We start from the raw sequence: 19,286 nt of genomic DNA, 5'->3' as shown, positions 1-19,286 counted from the left end.
AGTGGAGCGAGCGGTCGCCGTCGGTCTGCACCTGAGCTGGGAGCCGAGTGGTGAAGTGCATACGGGCTGACTGCATCTCCGCAGAACCTCTTCAGTGACCTTCCTGTGTACGACTCAATTAGTCCTGGATGTTGGAGTTGAACCGCTGGACTGTGTGTAAAACGAAAGTGCAGCCTTTAATATTGTAGTAAAGAAAATGACTTGCCAGTTACACCCGTGAGCAAAGCAGTTAATTATTCAAATATTTTACCACGAGTCCAGGTTTTTTTCTTCTCAGGACTATACATTCTGTGAGACCAGAAGGACCAAGACATATCACTCTCAGAAATGTGGTGGTTATCGGCACTGCCAGAGTTTTTGGTAGGGTAGTTTATTCTTGGAATTTTTTAATTCATACTTTTTTTAATGCAACGTGGGGTAGGTAAGCTTCTGATCACTGTACACCCAGTTTATCCCAAAATCGAAAGTGGTGTTGGCAGCTGAGTGTGGTGGCTCACACCTGTAATCCCAGCACTTTGGGAGGCCAAGGTGGGAGGATTGCTTGAGCCCAGAATTTGAGATCAGCGTGAGCAACATAGGGAGACCCTGTCTCTACAAATAAATAAATAAAGTAGTCAGTCACGGTAGTGCATGCCTGTAGTCCCAGCTACTCGGGAGGCTGAGGCGGGAGGATGGCTTGAGCCCAAGAGGTTGAGGCTGCAGTGAGCCGTGATTGTACCAGTGCACTCCAACGTGGGCCACGGAGTGAGATCCTGTCTGGGGAGGGGAAAAAGTGTTGGCTAAATGAGAGATCACCATTATCAGTAATTTAAGATTCCAGGCTATGTTGGTCACATCTCACTATTCTTAAGGAAGAGAGAGCGAGAGCGAGAGTGTTGTCCTGTCTGTGGGGATTGGGGCATTGTATTAAGTTGTACTGGGGGATGTCAAGTTAGAAATGTTGAGTAAATTACTACCTGAATAAATATTTGACCAGTTGATGCTAATTTGAATAGTAAATGTGATGACATATATTCTCGGGGATGTTTCCATACATTGGCTCTGTGTGTGTGCACGTGCGCACGTGTGTGCGTATGTGTGCAACAAAAGCAGTATGAAGTATGTGAGTAATATCCTAATTTTATTGACAAGAGCACTGACCTTAATGACCTTGAGTAAATTACCCTCCCCAGCTTTGGTTTCCTCCTTTGTCAATTAAGGGTGATTGCTAGCGTATCTTGCAGATCCAAATTCCAATTTTTGTGACAAGCCAAAAGTCCCCCTGGCTGTAAAAGCAAGACCAGAGCCCATGTCTCCCGGCGGCTGGGACCCAGGCTTTTGATTTTCACAGGGCAAATGTAGCCCAGCCATCTGGAGCCCGTTTTTCTCGGAACCAGGGCTTCCTCCTTCTCTCTTGCAGATTTTAACTGGGGCTCACCATTTTCTGCCTCTTCCTCCTCCAGTTTTAAAGAGACACCATATCCTTCTCTGCTGGGACCAACTTCCCATGTACTGCTGCCCTGCACCTGTGAAAACAGCTGCTGTGTTTTCTGTCATAAAAATAGCTGCCTTTTGGCAGAGAAGCACACAACGGTACTACGTTTCTGAGCCTTAATGCAGTGCTAAATTATTTAGGTGTGCTTAACCTGAGATACACAGAGCATCTTGGAACTCCTAAGCAGGGCTTCTACAGGCATTGCTCAGTAAAAGGCTTTCCTTTCTCTGCTTTTGTGATTACCAGGCAGAAACCTTAAAAGGTACGAACTTAGAAAGAAATTAAATTGTGCCAAATTAGATTCCCAGCCCCTAGAGATAACCACTAATTAAAGTTCCGCTGGAGCGTTTTGCCTGTGTTTTGTATATAAACGTGGATTATGTATTTGTATGTAAATAAAGGTAGGACCCTGCTGTCCATATTATTTTAAAATAATTAGCTCCTGTTTGATTGATTTAATCCAATGATAGCGAATTCATTTGCAGAGCAGGCAAGCGCGCTTTCCACTTCTGTCATCCTGCCTGGAAGATTGAAGCCCAGTTAGAGGTTAAAACCCTCTCATAATTGCACAGGAGTTTAGCTTTGCCTGCTTTTTCCTTGTCTGATTTTATGCAGTGGGGAAAGAAGTCTTTTTGTTCTGCACAAATAAATTATACGCATTTGCCGTGGCCGGAGTTGACCTGCATTAGGGATGCTGAAGAAACCTGTCGCGGCAGGGCATCTCTTGGCACGACTCCGACTTTCCTGAGAGAGCAGAGAGACAGATCGGGAAAACTGCCCTCCACATCTCCTGAGCCTGTCATTTATTTTAGTGAACTGCTAAATGCAGAAATGTGAAACATAAAAAGGCTGAGGAAGGATCCGTGGACCATCGTACTGGCTACCTGGTGATGTAAGATTATTTGAGCTCGAGGTGGTCCACGTTTCCCCCAGCACCGGCTCCGCCCTGTCAAGCTGCTGGTCTACGTGGTGGTTTTTGAGGGTACCAAGGACTTCAGTTTTTAAAGATGATCCTGGATGCTCCGTGGCATCTGCAGCAGGATGTCTGGAGCTGGAATCCACTGTGCTCTCTTCCCCAGGCACGCGCTGGACTCAGTTTCTCCTGGGAGGTTTGCATCCGGGCAGCACTTCAGGGCGTGCTCCTCGAGCTCCGTCCGTGGCATCCATACCTGCCTGGGCTGTGCCTGCAGCCTGCTAAATGTCAACCTGGAAGCCTGAGACAGATAGGCTTGGAGCAGCTTAGCAGCCGGCTGGGTTAATTTATTTGACACAAATCAGCTCATTGACCTGATTTAGCATGGGGAGGAACTACAGAGCCCAGTCAGATGTAATCATAAAGCCCTTTCTTCTCGCTGCAGCCCTTTCAGACCTCGAAGGATGGCAGTGTAGTCAAATGACACTTACGGGTACAATTTCAAGGGAAGGAGCAGAAGATGGAGAGATGGAAAGTGGAGAGCAAGGCAGTGCGGGTGGCACAGACACCGACAGTTGCTTTCTGTGCCACTTGGTGGCACCAATGCCATAGGTTTTCTGTCCTCAGTGTGCTCCTTGTCTAGAGATTATGGGCCCCGTGCCTGCGTGGAGCTCTCTCTCCTGAAAACAATGAAGCTGTTTCTATAGATGAGAACCATCTGGTGGTGATGACAAATCAGGACTCTTTCCCGGGTCCTGGCAATTTTGTGAACAGGGACTCAGGAAAGTAGCCCTTGCAGAAGAGGGAACTGGGCATGCTTCTGGTGCAGAGAAGACCCAAGTCTTAAATAAATACCCACAGCTACCCCCTTCTTCCTCCTGAACCCTCCGCCAACCCAAAAAGTGGGACAGGCCTCTTAACCATTCACACCCAGACAAAGAAAAACATTTATGAAGCACTCGCCATGTGCCACTCTGCACGTGCAGCGTCCCATCCCTATCTTCTGAGACCGGCATTCTTCTTTGTGTGTGTGTGTGTGTGTGTGTGTGTGTGTGTGTGTGTGTGAGAGAGAGAGAGAGAGAGAGAGTCTCACTCTGTTCCCGGCCTGAGTGCAGTGGTGCGATCTTGGTTCACTGCAGCCTCAACCTCCCAGGCTCAAGTGATCCTCCCACCACAGCCTCCTGAGTAGCTGGGACTACAGGCACACATCATTACACCCAGCTATTTTTAAAAAATTTTTAGTAGAGATGGGGGTCTCGATATGTTGCTAAGATGGGAGTCTCGATATGTTGCTCAGGCTGATCTCGAACTCCTGAGCTCAAGTGATCTGCCTGCCTCAGCCTCCCAAAATGGTGGGATTATTATAGGCATGAGCCACTGCACCTGGCCAGGTGTTCCTTTTTTTTTTTTTTTTTTCCCTCTTGGAATGGAGTCCTGTCACCCAGGCTGGAGTGCAGTGGCACGATCTCCGCTCACTGCAACCTCTGCCTCCCGGGTTCAAGCAATTCTCCTGTTTCGGCCTCCCAAGTAGCTGGGGCTACAGGTGCACGCCACTATGCCTGGGTAATTTTTGTATTTTTAGTAGAGATGGGGTTTCATCATGTTGGCCAGGCTGGTCTTGAAGTCCTGACCTCAGGTGGTCTGCCCACCTTGGCCTCCCAAAGTGCTGGGATTACAGGGTGTGAACCACCGTGCCCAGCCAGGAGTTCTTTTTCGTCATTTTATAGAGGAAGTCTCAGATGCTCAGGTTAATTTTAGCACAAGTTTACACCATGACATGGAGGAGCCACCTGCAAACTCCAGTCTGAGTGCAAGCAGGGCCAGGGGCAGTGCGTTGCCTTGGCATGTTTTTATCACCCGTTGTCGTTTCCTATGGGCAGGGGCTGTGCCTCTGTGTGTCTCTTATTTCTGGGCCCCCTGGCCTGTCTGTGAAAGGATGTAAACAGGATAAAGCACGGGGTCCTTCCAGTCCTGGTAGTCTAGGATTGAAGTTGGTGGCTTCCAGGACCTGGAAGGTGTTGCTTGAAACCAGTGCTATTTAACCAGTGGGAGATTTTACACCACCCACTTCAAGCAACGTTTGAAGACATTTTGTTGTTGTTTTTGTTTCTTTCTTTGTTTTTTTCTTTCTTCGTTTCTTTTCTTTTCTTTTTTTTTATACAAAGTTTTGCTTTGTGGCCCAGGCTGGAGTGCAGTGGCACAATCACTGTTCACTGCAGCCTCTAACTCCTGGCCTCAAGTGATCCTCCCATGTTAGCCACCTGAGTAGCTGGGACTACAGGCATGAGCCACCATGCCTGACTAATATTTAATTTTTTTTTTTTGGAGATGGGGTCTTGCTATGTTGCCCAGGCTGGTCTCCAATCCCTGATCTCAGGTGATCCTCCTGCCTCCGCCTCCCAAGTAGCTGGGACTACAGGCCCGTGCCACCACACCTGGCAAAAATTCATGCTGTTTAACCAGAGGGAGATTTTGTCACCAGGGATATTTGGCAATGTTTGAAGACATTTTTGATTGTCAAAAAGTTTATGTGCAGGGGTGCTACTGGCATCTGGTGGGTACAGGCCAAGGATGTTGTTCAACATCCCACAGCACCCAGGACAGCCAGCCCACAACAAAGAACTCACTGGCCCAAGTGTCAGAAGTGCTAGGGCTGAGAAACCCTGGGTTGAACTTTGTGACCCCTTGCATGGCAAGGATGCGGAATTCTGAGCCCTGAGCATTCATGCAGCACATATTTAAAGGGTGCTTATTGTTCGCCCGGCTCTGTGTAGGTACTTGGGGAGTAGACAGTACTGGAAGATGCTTCATCCCTTCCAGAGTTTAAAATTGAGTTGCTCCAAGCCTCTGGTTCTGGACACACAGTGCCTGAGCACCCTTAGATGTTGATGCTACCATCCCTCTTAGGATAAAATACCACTTTGGACTTCCAAAGAAAATGTTTTATCCTCAACAGCATAGCCACCATTTATTTGTTCCTACCTCATGCATAGAGCTACATTGATTGTAGCTTGTTTCTTTTCAAAAAGAAGTTGAGGAAATGCCACACATTAGATTCAAGGAAGAAATTTAGAATCAGATGTGCAACTGTAAGCCAGCAACACAGCTGATGCAAGTAAGCTTCCTGGCAGCAAGGGCAAAAAGGGAAGTAATCTTGCATGATAATGTAAAGTATTGAAGGGATTATATTACTGTCTCCTCAAAGGGTACAAAGTCTTGAATAAAAATTTAATGTAGGCTTCACACAGAAGATACTGCTTAGTATTTGGTAATGCGTACTATGTTCACTGAGCATATCAAAGGCAGGCATTTCTGGGTTTTGGATGGAATGATAAATTAGGAATGATATCTGTCGTCAGATGTCTGTTGGAGGTGATAAGCAATTATGCCACTACCTGTTATATAGGGTTATAAATGTGAGGATAAAAGGAGTGTTACTATGTCAATGAGGCAGGCAGAGAAGCCTTACAGAATAAAACAATATGTTTTTATTTTTATCTTTTAATTTTTTTTTTTTTTTTTTTTTTTTTTGAGACAGAGTCTTGCTCTGTCACCTAGGCTGGAGTGCACTGGTGTGATAATGGTTCGCTGCAGCCTCAACCTCCCAGGCTCAAGCAATCCTCCCGGCTCAGCCTCTGGAGTGCCTGGGACTACAGGTGCACATCACTATGCCTGGCTGATTTTTTGTATTTTTGTAGAGATGGGGTTTTACCATGTTGTTCAAACTGGTCTTGAACTCCTGGACTCGAGCAATCCGCCCACCTGGGCCTCCCAAAGTGTTGGGGTTACAGATACATTTTAAAATACACATATATATTTTTCTAATTGCAAATTAATACATTGCATTATACAAAATTAGAGCAATACAAATAAGGAGAAAATAAAAGCTCCATAGCCTTTCTACCTGTAGACGACCACTGTTACCCTTTGATGTGTATCTGTTTTCATGCACACATGTGCTTATATATTAATATATTTAATAGAAACAAAAATTGGGATCCCATTATGTTTTACCATGTTGTAACCAAATATCTCTTAAATGGGGCTCTGAAGGATGAGTTGGAGAGAAAGTGAGTTGCACACCACTGTGGACTTGGACAGCCAGAGTCAATTTCCACCAAACATGCATGGATCATGGAGGGGGTGAAATCCCACATTTCATTCTGCATCTCCAGGGGCCATCATTCACAGGGAGCTGTGGAACCCAGCAGCCCCAGGGCTCCATTCTCTCTCTCTCTCTCTCTTTTTCACCTAACAATGTAGTGGGAATGGTTTTCCATGTTAAATAGTCTAGCATTTGATTTTTTTGTAACAGCTTTATTGAGATACAATTTACTTACTTTATAATTACACCCATTTGAAGTGTATGAGTCAATGACTTTATTCACAGAGTTGTGCAACCGTTACCACTATCAATTTGATTGATTGATTGATTGATTGAGATGGAGCTTCACTCTTGTCAGCCAGGCTGGATTGCAGTGGCACAATCTCGGCTCACTGCAACCTCCACCTCCTGGGTTTGGGGTGATTCTCCTGCCTCAGCGTCCCGAGTAGCTGGGACTACAAGCACATGCCACCATGCCTGGCTAATTTTTGTATTTATAGTGGAGACAGGGTCTTTTTAGTAGAGTCTTTTGTGTCTGGCTTCCTTCACTTAAAACGATGTTTTCAAGGTTCAATCATGTTGTAGCAAGGACCAGTACTCCATTCCTTTGTATGACTGAATAGTGTATTCCATTGTGTGGCTATACCACATTTGTTAAAATATTCATCTGTTGATGGACATCTGGGTTGTTTCTGCTTTTGGCTCTCATGCATAATGAGTTTTTTCTTTTTCTTTTTCTTTTCTTTTTTTTTTTTTTCTAAGACAGAGTCTTGCTCTGTTGTCCAGGCTGGAGTGCAGTGGCACGATCTTGGCTCACTGAAACCTCTGCCTCCTGGGTTCAAGTGATCTCTTGCCTCAGCCTCCCAAATAGCTGGGATTATAGGCATGTGCCACCATGCCTGGCTAATTTTTGTACTTTTTTTAGTAAAGACAGGGTTTCGCCATGTTGGCCAGACTGGTCTTGAACTCCTGACCTCAAGTGATCTGCCTGCCTTGGCCTTCTAAAGTGCTAGAATTACAAGCATGAGCCACTGCACCGACCAATAATGCTGCTTTAAAATTCATGTCCAAGTTTTTTGTGGACATATGTTTTCAGTTTTCTTGGGCGTATAAAAGAGTGGAATTGCTGGGTCAAATTTGATCAGTGTTTCCCCTTTTGAGGAACTACTAGACTGTTTGCCAAAGCAGCTATACCATTTTGCATTTCCACCCACAGTGTACAAGGATTCCAATTCCTCATCACATCCTTGCCAACACTTGTCATTGTCTGCTTTTTAAAATTATAGCCATCCTGGTGGATGTGAAGTGGGGTCTGTCGCAGGATGGTTTTGACTTGCACATCTCTGATGGCTGATGATGTTGAACATCTTTTCGTGTGTTTATTGGCCATTTGTGTATCTTCTCTGGAGAGAGATGTATCCAAATCCTTTGCCCATTTTAAAATTAGCTTTTATGTCTTTTCGTTTGTGAGTTGTTAGAATCCTTTATATATTCTAGATCAGATTTGCAAATATTTTCTCCCTTTCTGTGGTTCGTTTTTTCACTTTTTTGATGGTGTTCTTGGAAGCACAGAAGTTTAATTTTGAAGTTCAATTTGTCTAATTTTTCTTTTCTTTTTTTTCTTTTTTGAGACAGAGTCTCACTCTGTCACCCAGGCTGGAGTGCAGTGGTGTGGTCTCAGCTCACTGCAACCTCCACCTCTCAGGTTCAAGAGATTCTCCTGTCTCAGCCTCCCAAGTAGCTGGGATTACAGGTGTGCACCACCATGCCCGGCTAATTTTTGTATTTTTAGTAAAGATGGGGTTTCGCCATGTTGGCCAGACTGGTCTTGAACTCCTGGTCTCAAGTGATCCACCTGCCTTGGCTTCTCAAAGTGCTGGGATTACAGGCAGGAGCCACCGAGCCACCGAGACAAATTAGAAATTTGTCTAATTTCTCTTTTGTTGATTGTGCTTTTGGTGTCATATCTAATACCACTTGGGGTTTTTTGTTTGTTTGTTTTTGAGATGGAGTCTCACTTTTTCACCCAGGATGGAGTGCAGTGTCGTGATCTCGGCTCACTGCAACCTCCGCCTCCCGGGTTCAAGCAAGTCTCCCTGCCTTAGCCTCCTGAGTAGCTGGGATTACAGGCGCATGCCACCACGCCTGGCTAATTTTTGTATCTTTAGTAAAGATGGGGTTTTGCCTTGTTGACCAGGCTGGTTTTGAACTGGCCTCAAGTGATCTGCCTGCCTCAGCCTCTCAGAGTACTGGGATTACAGGCATGAGCCACCGCGCCCAGACTACCACTTGTTTTTTTAATGACTAAAGATATTCCTTGGAATGGATGTGCCATAAGAGGATCATTGTTTAACCCTAATTTGCATCAAGTTCTTTGTTTTAACTCCCACCCCCATGTCTTTATTTGGGGGATTATCTGGAGTTCAAGCTCAAGCCAATTGCAAATTTCATCCTATCCTTATAGCTGTTTTAAAAACGTCGTTGGTCGACCTTCCTCTGTTCCTCCTTCACAAATGTGTTCAGTGGTGTTCGGACCTCTGCAAAGCAATAGATGAGGTTCACAAGTCTCCAAGTAGCTAGCTTCAGGTGCCCTGTCCCTGACCTTTCATTGCCCCGGGTTGCACTAATGCAACATTGCAGGATCATGTCGCCATCTGCTGGCAAATGTGGCAAATGCAGTGCCAGGAACCCTATGATTTAACCATCTGTTGCTTCTCCAAGGCAGATTGGCAAGTCTATCATTCCTTTATTTATTTTTAATTTTTAATTTTTATTTTTTTGAGATGGAGTCTCGCTTTTGTCGTCCCAGGCAGGAGTGCAATGGTGCGATCTCGGCTCACTGCAGCCTCGGCTTCCCAGCCATCGGCTGATTCTTTTCATTCTGGCCGACTCCTGTTGCTTCGTAAGGGGTCTTCCTAACCTTTGAAGGTAGTGTCGAAATATCAAACCACTTATAAAACGGAATCTGTTTTCTACAAAGCAAGGAAGTTTATGTACTTCTTGTTCCATGGGCAACTCTTGGTGCCTGAAAAATGTCATCACTGAGTAGGAATCAATACGTTATTTCAGGTGAGGTAAGGACAATGGATACAAATAGTTTCTTGTATCATAATGTTCATATTGTCAGCATTATATTTGTTAAGTCTCTGATTCTCCCGATTCCAGAATTCTCTCTGGTGCCTCATTATTCCTGCCTCTCCCAGGCCTCCAGGTCGACTCACTGTCCCTGCTTGCTGATGAGAAGAGTAAGGCCCTGAAAAGACAGATGATTGACCTTTGAATGTTTTCTAGAACAGCAGCAACTTTGTATTTTTCAAGGAATGATAGGCCGGGTGCAGTGGCTCATGCCTGTAATCCCAGCACTTTGGGAGGCCAAGGTGGGCAGATCACTTGAGCTCAGGAGTTGGAGACCAGCTTGGCCAACATGGGGAAACCTTGTCTCTACTAAAAATATAAAAGTTAGCCAGGCATGGTGGTGCATGCCTGTAATCCTAGCTACTCGGGAGGCTGAGACAGGAGAATCGTTTGAACCTGCGAGGTGGAGGTTGCAGTGAGCAGAGATCATGCCACTGCACTCCAGCCTGGGTGAAAAGAGTGAAGCTCATCTCATAATAATAATAATAATAATAGTAATAATAATAATAATAATAATGGAATGATAGACTAGCCAGGGAGTGAAATCATTAGTACCCAGGATACTATCTTATGCTCGGGAAATATTTTAGTAAGTATTTGGTGAATGAATCAAAAAGATCAATCACTCTGTATGCTGACGTTTTTGGATTGCTTATTTTGAGACAGGGTCTCATTCCATTGCCTGGGCTGGAGTGCAGTGGCACGATCACAGCTCACTACAGCCTCAACCTCACAAGGTTCAAGTGATCCTCCTGCCTCAGCCCCCCAAGTAGCTGGGACTACGGGCATGCACCACCATGCCCAGCTAATATTTGTATTTTTAGCAGAGACGGGATTTCGCCATGTTGGCCAGGCTGGTCTCAAATTCCTGGGCTTAAATAATCCCCCCTCCTCGGCCTCCCAAAGTGCTGCGATTACAGGCGTGAGCCACCGTGCCCAGCCTTGACTTTCGACTCACTTTTCTTTTTATCACACCCAGCTGCTTTACCCTGCCCTAAATGCCTCAGTCGTTTCAATAAATATTTGTAACGCTGTTCAATGAGAGCACGTGTTTATAACTTTTCTTTCAGTCTTTAACAAAAGGCACAAAAATGTGATTTTCTAAAATGTACGGAAAAACGTGTACACAGATATTTACAACAGCACTATTCCAGTAGCCACAAGGTAGAAATAGCCCAAATGTTCATCAGCGGAGGAATATTTAAACAAAATGTGGTCTGCACATGCAGTGGAATATTATTCAGCCATAAACAAAATGTGGTTTACCCATACAGTGGAATATTACTCAGCCACAAAAAGGAAGGAAGTGCTGATCCATGCTACAACATGGATGAACCTTGACAGCCTGATGCTAAATCCTAAACAAGAAGCTAGTCACAAAGGCCACATTGTCTATGATTCCACGCATGTGAAATGGCACATCAGAATATAGGCACATCTGTAGAGATAGGAAGTAGATTAGTGGTTGCCTGGGGCTGAAGGGACTGGGGGAAATGGGGAGTGACAGCTAACGGATATGGGATTTCTTTCAGGTAGGTGATGAAAATGTTCTAGAGTTGATGTGAGAATGGCTGTGCAACTCTGAATATACTAAGAAATATACGAAGATGGCCAGGTGCAGTGGCTCATGCCTGTCATCCCAGCACTTTGGGAGGCTGAGGTGGGAGGATCACTTGAGCCCAGGAATTTAAGACCAGCCTGGGCAGCATAATGAGACCCCAGCTCTTCAACAAAAAAAGAAAAGGAAAGAAATATACTAAGAATACACTTGTATGTGTGGCATGGGAGAATGGAACCCGGCACAGAGAGCTCAGTAGGCTTGGCCAGAGAGACCTGGGCTTCCATCCAACTCTGCCCCTTACACGTGGCATAATTTTACACCAATTCTAAATACTTCTGAAGTGCGGTATTCTTATTTGTACAATTGGCAGGATGCATCATAATACCCTCCCCGCAGGTTCACTGGGGAGATTAAAAAGATAACATATGGAGGCCGGGTGCGGTGGCTCATATCTGTAATCCCAGCACTTTGGGAGGCTGAGGAGGGCAGATCACTTGAGATCAGGTGTTTGAGACCAGCCTGGCCAACATGACAAAACCCTGTTTCTCCTAAAAATACAAAAAAAATTAGCTGGGAGTGTTGGTGCATGCCTGTAGTCTCCGCTACTCGGGAGGCTGAGGCACGAGAATTGCTTGAACCTGGGAGGCAGAGGTTGCAGTAAGCTGAGATCATGCCACTGCACTCCAGCCTGGGCAACAGAGCAAGACTCTGTCTTTAAGAAAAAGAGAAAAAAAAAGATGATATATGTAAAGTTTTTTGCCCACACTGTGTACAACTTTGTTTCAGTTTCTCTTCTAACCCAAGAAACTATGATTTGGTAACCCTCAGACTAGCAAAAATGCTTTCTACTGAGTCCTTTTGCTCCCAGAATCTTGTAGTGGGCAGTGTGGCTGAGTGAGCTTGAAAATCTATTGGGGTTTGAACTAAGCTAAAATCCCTATTTAGATGTCCTCTGTAAGTTAGATTCCACGCAAGCCCAGTCTGTCCTGCACTGCAAGAGCCTAATGCTGCACATGCCATTCATGAGTCAGTGGGACACACACTAGCCTGGAACTAATTCCGGGATGGCTGTGGCTGCCGTGGCTGTAGGGAGGGTGTCTCTCTCCTCTCTATCTGGTTGTCCCCAACCCTGCCTTCACCAGCTCATTCTTGAAGGCCCCGATTTGCAGAGTGGCTTTATTGCGGGGGTATCTCTGGGGGTATACCACCTGCAGGGTTTTTACTGCACCCTTTGAAAGGAATTTCTCCTGGATGAATGAGGATTCTTCAAGCTACTCCATATAAACAATGCATCAGATAAAGGTTTGCCTTCAGATAAGGATATGCTAAGGAAGATGGGGGAGAAGGTAAGGGGTATCTAGAAATGTCTCTGCCAACCCTAAAGCGACAAGTCACATTGGTCTTGCCTTCAGACATCCCAGGACCCAGATGAAATTAATTATATCCCGGCCCCTGACCCCTGGCCTCTCACTCCCCAGTCCTAGGCATCCAGGTGACCATGAACTCCATCCATGGAGAACTGAAGGCTCTTCCTTGAACCACCCGGAAGTCAGGGCTCAAAAAAGGGGAACAAATTCCCCAACATGGAATCTCCAAATGGGGTGGTGGCGGCTGGAGAACGGGAAATGTTTTGGATGAACTGCAACAGAAGGCTGACCTTGCAATCCTTAGGAAAATGGAGTAAAATGGGAGAAAGGTTCTACTGGATTTTGTTTTGTTTTGAGAAGGAGTCTCACTCTGTTGCCAGGCTTGAGTGCAGTGGTGTGACCTTGGCTCACTGTAACCTCTGACTCCCTGGTTCAAGTGATTTTCCTGCCTCTGCCCCCCAAGTAGCTGGGATTACAGATGTGCGCCACCACGCCCAGCTAACTTTTGTATTTTTAGTAGAGACAGAGTTTCACCATGTTGGCCAGGCTGGTCTTGAACTCCTGACCTCAGGTGATCCACCTGTCTTGGCCTCCCAAAGCGCTGGGATTACAGGTGTGAGCCACTGCGCCTGGCCTCTATTGGGTTTTGACATTGTCAAATTATCTTTTATACTGAGAGATTAAATTCAAAGTCCCTTTCCTTGAACAACCTTTCTACTGGGCCGGGCATGGTGGCTCAAGCCTATGATCCTAACACTTTGGGAGGCCGAGATGCGGGGATTGCTTGAGGCCAGGAGTTCATAATAGGCCTGATTGACATAGAGAGGCCTCATCTCTATCTAAAGAAACCAAATCCTTTTTACTGACCAGAGATACTTCTTTGGAGACCTTCATTTGGGGCCTAGACCTAATAACAGTAATGACACCATGGGAGAAGAGCTGTCCAATCAGCAACTGGGAATGGGGTAGTTTGGCCTGCAGAGCGGGAAGATCATAGATGCAAACAGACCGCTGAATGCAGAGGTCTGCAAACTGTTTTCATAAAAGGCCAGGCAGTGAAAATATTTCCAGCTTTCTAGGCCTTATACTTTCTCTTGCAGTCACTTAACCCTGCTGTTTTAGCTTGAGAATAGCCAGAAACAATATGTAAACCAATGAGCATGGCTGTATTCCAATAAAACTTTATTTACAAAGACAGGTCAAGGGCTGGATTCAGCCTTTGCTCAAGGAGCCCTTGCTCAAACTCCTTTCCCTGTGTTGTTGTTTATTTTAGAGTCTAAGTGCTAGAAAAGCTGAAATCTTCTTCTAAATGCTCCCAGGCAGGTTGCAGAAAAACCATGAAAGGCCACCTTCAGAGAAGGACCTTGACCAAGTAGAAGCAAAAGGAATTTGGATTTTCATCTGTACAACAGATGCTCAGAAATGACGATTGTACACTCTTCCCATTGTCCCTCAATGGAAAGCTGGGTGTTTTAATTAGCTAATGTTGGCAAATTGCTTTGAAGAAAATTGTAAAATGTTTCATGCTACAAGTGCCAAGAGTCTTAATTAGCTTTCCTTAAAGATACCACCTGGAAATGTGATATTGTGTTGCTTGAGGTCCAAGCGTGCAAGAATAACCTGCAGATGAAAAACCGGTTTTTAAGCAAACATCACCGAATAAATGGATCTCTGCATCGACGTCACATTTTCTTCCTCCCGCTGAGTCTGATTCCCAGCAGCTGGGGTATTAAACCCCACAAATGGAGGTTGTGGTGGTAGTGGTGGTGGTTTTTTCTGTGAGAGCCTGGTGACGACAGGGGCATGAAACAAATTAACCCATCTATTTGTTGCCGCCACAGTTGCCTTTAGGATTTTTAGCCTGTGCACGGGAGGCCCAGCTCCGGCGTGTCAAGGTTACAGAGAAGAGGAGGCTGGCAGCCACTCAATCATACAGCAGGGCTGGCTCTCGGATACCCCGGTCGGGGAGAGATGCGTGCATGCTCTGTCGCTCTTAACAGCTGGATAATGAATTTGCACTCCAACACTCTTGTTTCTTGTGGTGGCAGCCACGACAGCAGCAGCATCTGATCTGTGTCACTGTCAGAAGCAAGTGAGATGTAGTTAATATGGACCTTAGCCACTGAGATGCATTGATTTGGAATCTCCAGCCTCTGACAAAGTCCCCGCTAAGTTGGCGGGGCCAGGCCCCGTGTGAGAGGAGATGGCAGGGTTTAGGGGAGTCAGGGGTCAGGATTCCTCAGTCTTGGCACTAGTGACATTTGGGGCTGGGTGACTCTTTGTGGTGGGGGCTGTCCTGGGCACTGCAGGACATTCAGCAGCATCCGTGGTCTCTACCCGCTAGATGCCGGTAGGAGCCAGCATCCCCAGCTGTGACAACCCCAAACGTCTCCAGACATCGTCCAGTCCCCAGTGTCCTCTGGGGGGCGCAATCGCCACTAGTTGAGAGCCACCGGCTTAGGGTTAGAAGCAGGGCTCGGAGTTCCTTTTGTCAAGGACACACCTGGAGCAGGGACCTCATAGAAAGTCGGCTCCGAGGTGACTCTTGATTCCTCTCTGCCTCGCTCCCTCGACTAGTCCCTCAGCAAGTCCCAGAGGCTAGAGCCTGGGTGGCATGTCACACTCTGTTTCTTTTTCTTTTTCTTTTTTTTTTTTGAGACAGAGTCTTGCTCTGTCATCCAGGCTGGAGTGCAGTGGCATGATCTCGGCTCACTGCAACCTCTACCTCCCGGGTTCAAGCAATTCTCCTGCCTCAGCCTCCTGAGCAGCTGGGATCACAGGCATGTGCCACCATGCCCAGCTAATTTTTGTATTTTTAGTAGAGACAGGGTTTCACCATATTGGCCAGGCTGGTCTCGAGCTCCTGACCTCAAGTGATCCGCCCTCCTTGGCTTCCCAAAGTGCTGGGATTACAGGTGTGAGCCACCGTGCCTGGCCCTGGATGGCACATTCTGATCCAGACCACACCTTACCACCCTGGGGCTCCTCCTCCCCTTCTGGCCCCTACATTTCTTGCCTAGGTGACCCAGCATCCTCCCACCTGGTCCCCAGCTCCTCTTGGTTCCTCCTAGGCTGTTCTTGCAGCAGCCAAAGGAACCCTTTGGAAGCTTAAGTGAGAGCATCTCCGGCCCTGCTGGGATCCCCAGGCTCCATCACACTTAGGCTGAAACTCCCAGATCTCTCCCTCGAGGCATGCACACTCCCACCTGCAGTGAGGGCGCCTCCTCCAACCCCATCCCCTCTGCCTGAGACCCTCCACCCACAGGCATCCTTCACCTGTTCTGGGGCCTTGCTCAACTGTCCCTCATCGGAGGCCTTCCCTGACTCCTGCCTTAAGGAGCAGTCCTCTGTCTTCTCTAGCCCAGGGGTTATCAGCCTGGGCACCAGTGACATTTAGGACTGGATAATTCTTTGTTATGGGGGCTGCCCTGTGCATTGAAGGGTGTTTAGCAGCACCCCTGGCCCCTACATGCCAGCACCTCCCTCCCCAAATTATGACAACCAAAAGTATCTCTAGACATTTCAAGATGTTCCCTGGGGGGCAACATCGCCTGATTGAAAACCATTGCTCTATTCCTCCTGCTTTCGTTTCCCTCACAGCACTCTGATATCCTGATATCCTCCTGGTTTGCTTGCTTGCTTGCCTTGCTCCCTGGAATGCAAGCTTTGTGAAAGCAGGGACTTAGGTTTGATTATTGCTCTATCTCCAGGGCATGAACTAGAGCTTGGCACACTGTAGGTGCTCAATAAATGTGTTGTGTTGAAAGCACGAACTTCGTACTTTTGAACAACCAGGGGAGGCGATGGGGTCATGGAATTGGGGCAAGACTGGCCTGCAGAATGTGTTTTGCTGGTTATAGATGTCTGCTTTCTACGAGTTCTTATAAATACAGAGAAACCTTCAGGAAACTTTGTCCAGGAGCTGCTCTAAGAAATGCTTTGGGGCTGGGAACAGTGGCTTATGCCTGTAATCCCAGCACTTTGAGAGGCTGAGGCGGGTGGATCACTTGAGGTCAGGGGTTCGAGACCAGCCTGGCCAACATGGGGAATCCCCGTTTCTACTAAAAATACAAAAAATTAGCCAGGCATGGTGGTGTTTGCCTGTAATCCCAGCTACTAGGGAGGCTGAGGCAGGAGAATCACTTGAACCCAGGAGGCGTAGGTTGCAGTGAACTGATACCAAACCACTACACTTCAGCCTCCAGCCTGGGCAACAGAGCGAGACTCTGTCCTCCCCCTCGTCAAAAAAAATGCTTTGGGAGCAGGTATGGGGCAGAGTCCAGGAAGCAGTGTTTTTAACAGGGGCCCGGATGTGTCTGCAGATCACACTTGGAGAAACACTAGCCTCTGTTAGGAGTTAACTGTCCCTCGGGTGCAAGCATTTGCAAACGGAAGGATAGGGTGGTTAGGAGTCAGAGAACATTCTAACTTTTGTTTGTGGATGCACTGATGATTTCCTCTGTGGCTAGAGATGGCACCTGGAATCTGGTTATGTAGCAATTTTTACCCTTCCTTTCTTCGCCTCTCTCAGCATGGCTAAGACATCCAAATGGTCAGCTGTGGTTCAGTGCTGACCCAGGCGCATGCATTGGTGTTCCAGGAGAGTTGGGCATGCACACCCGCGTCTTCCTCCTGCCAGCCCTGCTGTTTTAGCTCTTTGGCACTTGCCTGCTGTCCTCTGCTCTCTGTAGTGGGGGTGGAGTCCCGAAAAGTTTAGTGATTAGGAGAAACTTACTTCCAATTGAGGTTCTTCCAACAGCTCTGTGACGCTGGCCCAATTACTCAACATCTCTCAAACTCAGTTTGCCGATCTATACCATGGGGATAGCACCTTGCCCTCCCTTTTGCCAAGAGGATTAAATTAAACGAGCAGAGTCCCCCTCCCTGGCTATCCACTCCGAACACTCACTGAGGAGTTGCTACGATTACTTCCTCCTTATCAGGGGCCCTCACTTAACCCACTCGGCCCTTGCCAAGGGTCACCTGCCTCCTCCTCCCTCTTCCTCTCCCGTCCTGCTCCCCCACCTCTTCTGTGTCATCTGTCCCCACCAGCGAGCAGCTCCCCGCTCCTGACGATCCTCCTGTCACCCTCCCCTCGCAGCGTGTGGATCTCATCACTGTGATTACACCGTGTTAGCCACAGTGATTGTTCTATGCCTTGGCACCTCATTACTGAAATAAAGTTAACATTAATGGGAGTCCTGCAGCTAATCCCTCCGCTCACCTCTCCTGAAAATGCATTCCGGTGATTAGCAGGAGAGACACATGCATATATTCATTTTAAAACTGTTCCCCTCCTCCCGCCCTCCCTTCGCTTCTACCCACAGACACTGGGAGATGGAGGCCAGGGGGCCTTTTAGCTGCCACCGGGCTGAGGACGGAGGCAGGGAAACCGTTCTGAATGAGGCCAGGCAGGGCTTGGGGAGCAGCCAACTTCCACCCCCCCCCCACCTCCCAGAAAAAGAAACATATCCGTTTCCTTTGGGTGGGGTGCAAGTAAAAACAAAACCAACCAGCAAAACACATAGGCCCTGGAGTGGGGCGGATGAGTGTGTTCCGGGGAGGGGGGCGGTGTGGTCCTAGCCCTGCCACTTACTAGCTAGGAGACTGTGGTGAAATTGCTCTAACCTTGCTGATCTCCAGTTTCCACCTCCGATGAAGGGCGATGCTAACTCACATCTTAAGTTCCAGTGCCCTGGAAGGAAGGTGTCAGATTCAGATCGTGGAAGATCCCAGCCCCACGACTCCAGCACTTGCACGGTTCGCTTCCCTCCCCTGGCCTGTGGAACTGGGGGTCAGCTGTGTCCATGGGGTCCCTCTCAGCCCTCCCCACTCCCAGTGCCAGGATGTCCCCTCTCCTTCTCCATTCCAGAGCAGGTGATGCCATCCCATGCACAACACAATGAAACTAATTGCTTGGTGGTGCATTCTCCTTTATAAGAACTACTGGCCCCCAGGGACTCTGCAAACCTGCCTGCTTGCCCATCTACAGACAAATAAATGATCCTCCCCCTAGTACTCAGGAGACGGGCTCCCGGGTCCGCTCAGGTAACCCACGGCACTCCTTTGGTGCATTTTTTTCCCGTCCTGATTAAAAGTAGGGGCAGGTGACCCCCGTGCAGCTCCCACTGGCGGCAGCCAAGAAACGGGAGCCAGAGAACAGTAGAGGGAGGCGTGGGACCCTGTGTAATGAGATTCGCAGACGCTGTTCCTCACCCTCCGTGTCAAGGAGACATTTTCAAAAAGGTTTGACACAGCATCCTCGAAGATCCCTTTGCCAAAACACGAGGTGGAGGCCCCTGGAGTACTTTAAGCCGGCTTCTGTTAACAGAGCAGTCCGTATGCATATTATAATCACGCCGCTCCAATGCCCCGTTAAGCAGCTGTTCCCACAAAGAGGGACAATAGCCCAACCCCACCCCTTTTAGAGCTGATTTCAGTCTTGTCTTTGCTGGTGCCAATTCTTTGATCAGTTTTCACTTAGGATCTGGAGGGCATGTTACAAAGTGCTTTGGGCTGTCTGCCAACAGGCACCTCACTGGCACATGACAACAGCCCAGAAGTGTCAGTGCCAGCAGAGAGACAGAGCTCACAGGATGCCTTTTAAAAAATAATTATATTTGAATTTTAAAAGCAATCTTCATATATGTAAGTAGTTTCATTTATATGGAAAACTATGCTGGTTCCTCTACCCTTTTAATATTTGATTTCACGTCAGCTTCCTTCACAGC

The sequence above is a fragment of the Piliocolobus tephrosceles genome, chromosome 10 (assembly GCF_002776525.5).
Source record: "Piliocolobus tephrosceles isolate RC106 chromosome 10, ASM277652v3, whole genome shotgun sequence".
NCBI lineage: Eukaryota > Metazoa > Chordata > Mammalia > Primates > Cercopithecidae > Piliocolobus > Piliocolobus tephrosceles.
The sequence above is the reverse complement of the archived record's forward strand: the minus strand, read 5'-3'. Positions refer to the sequence as shown.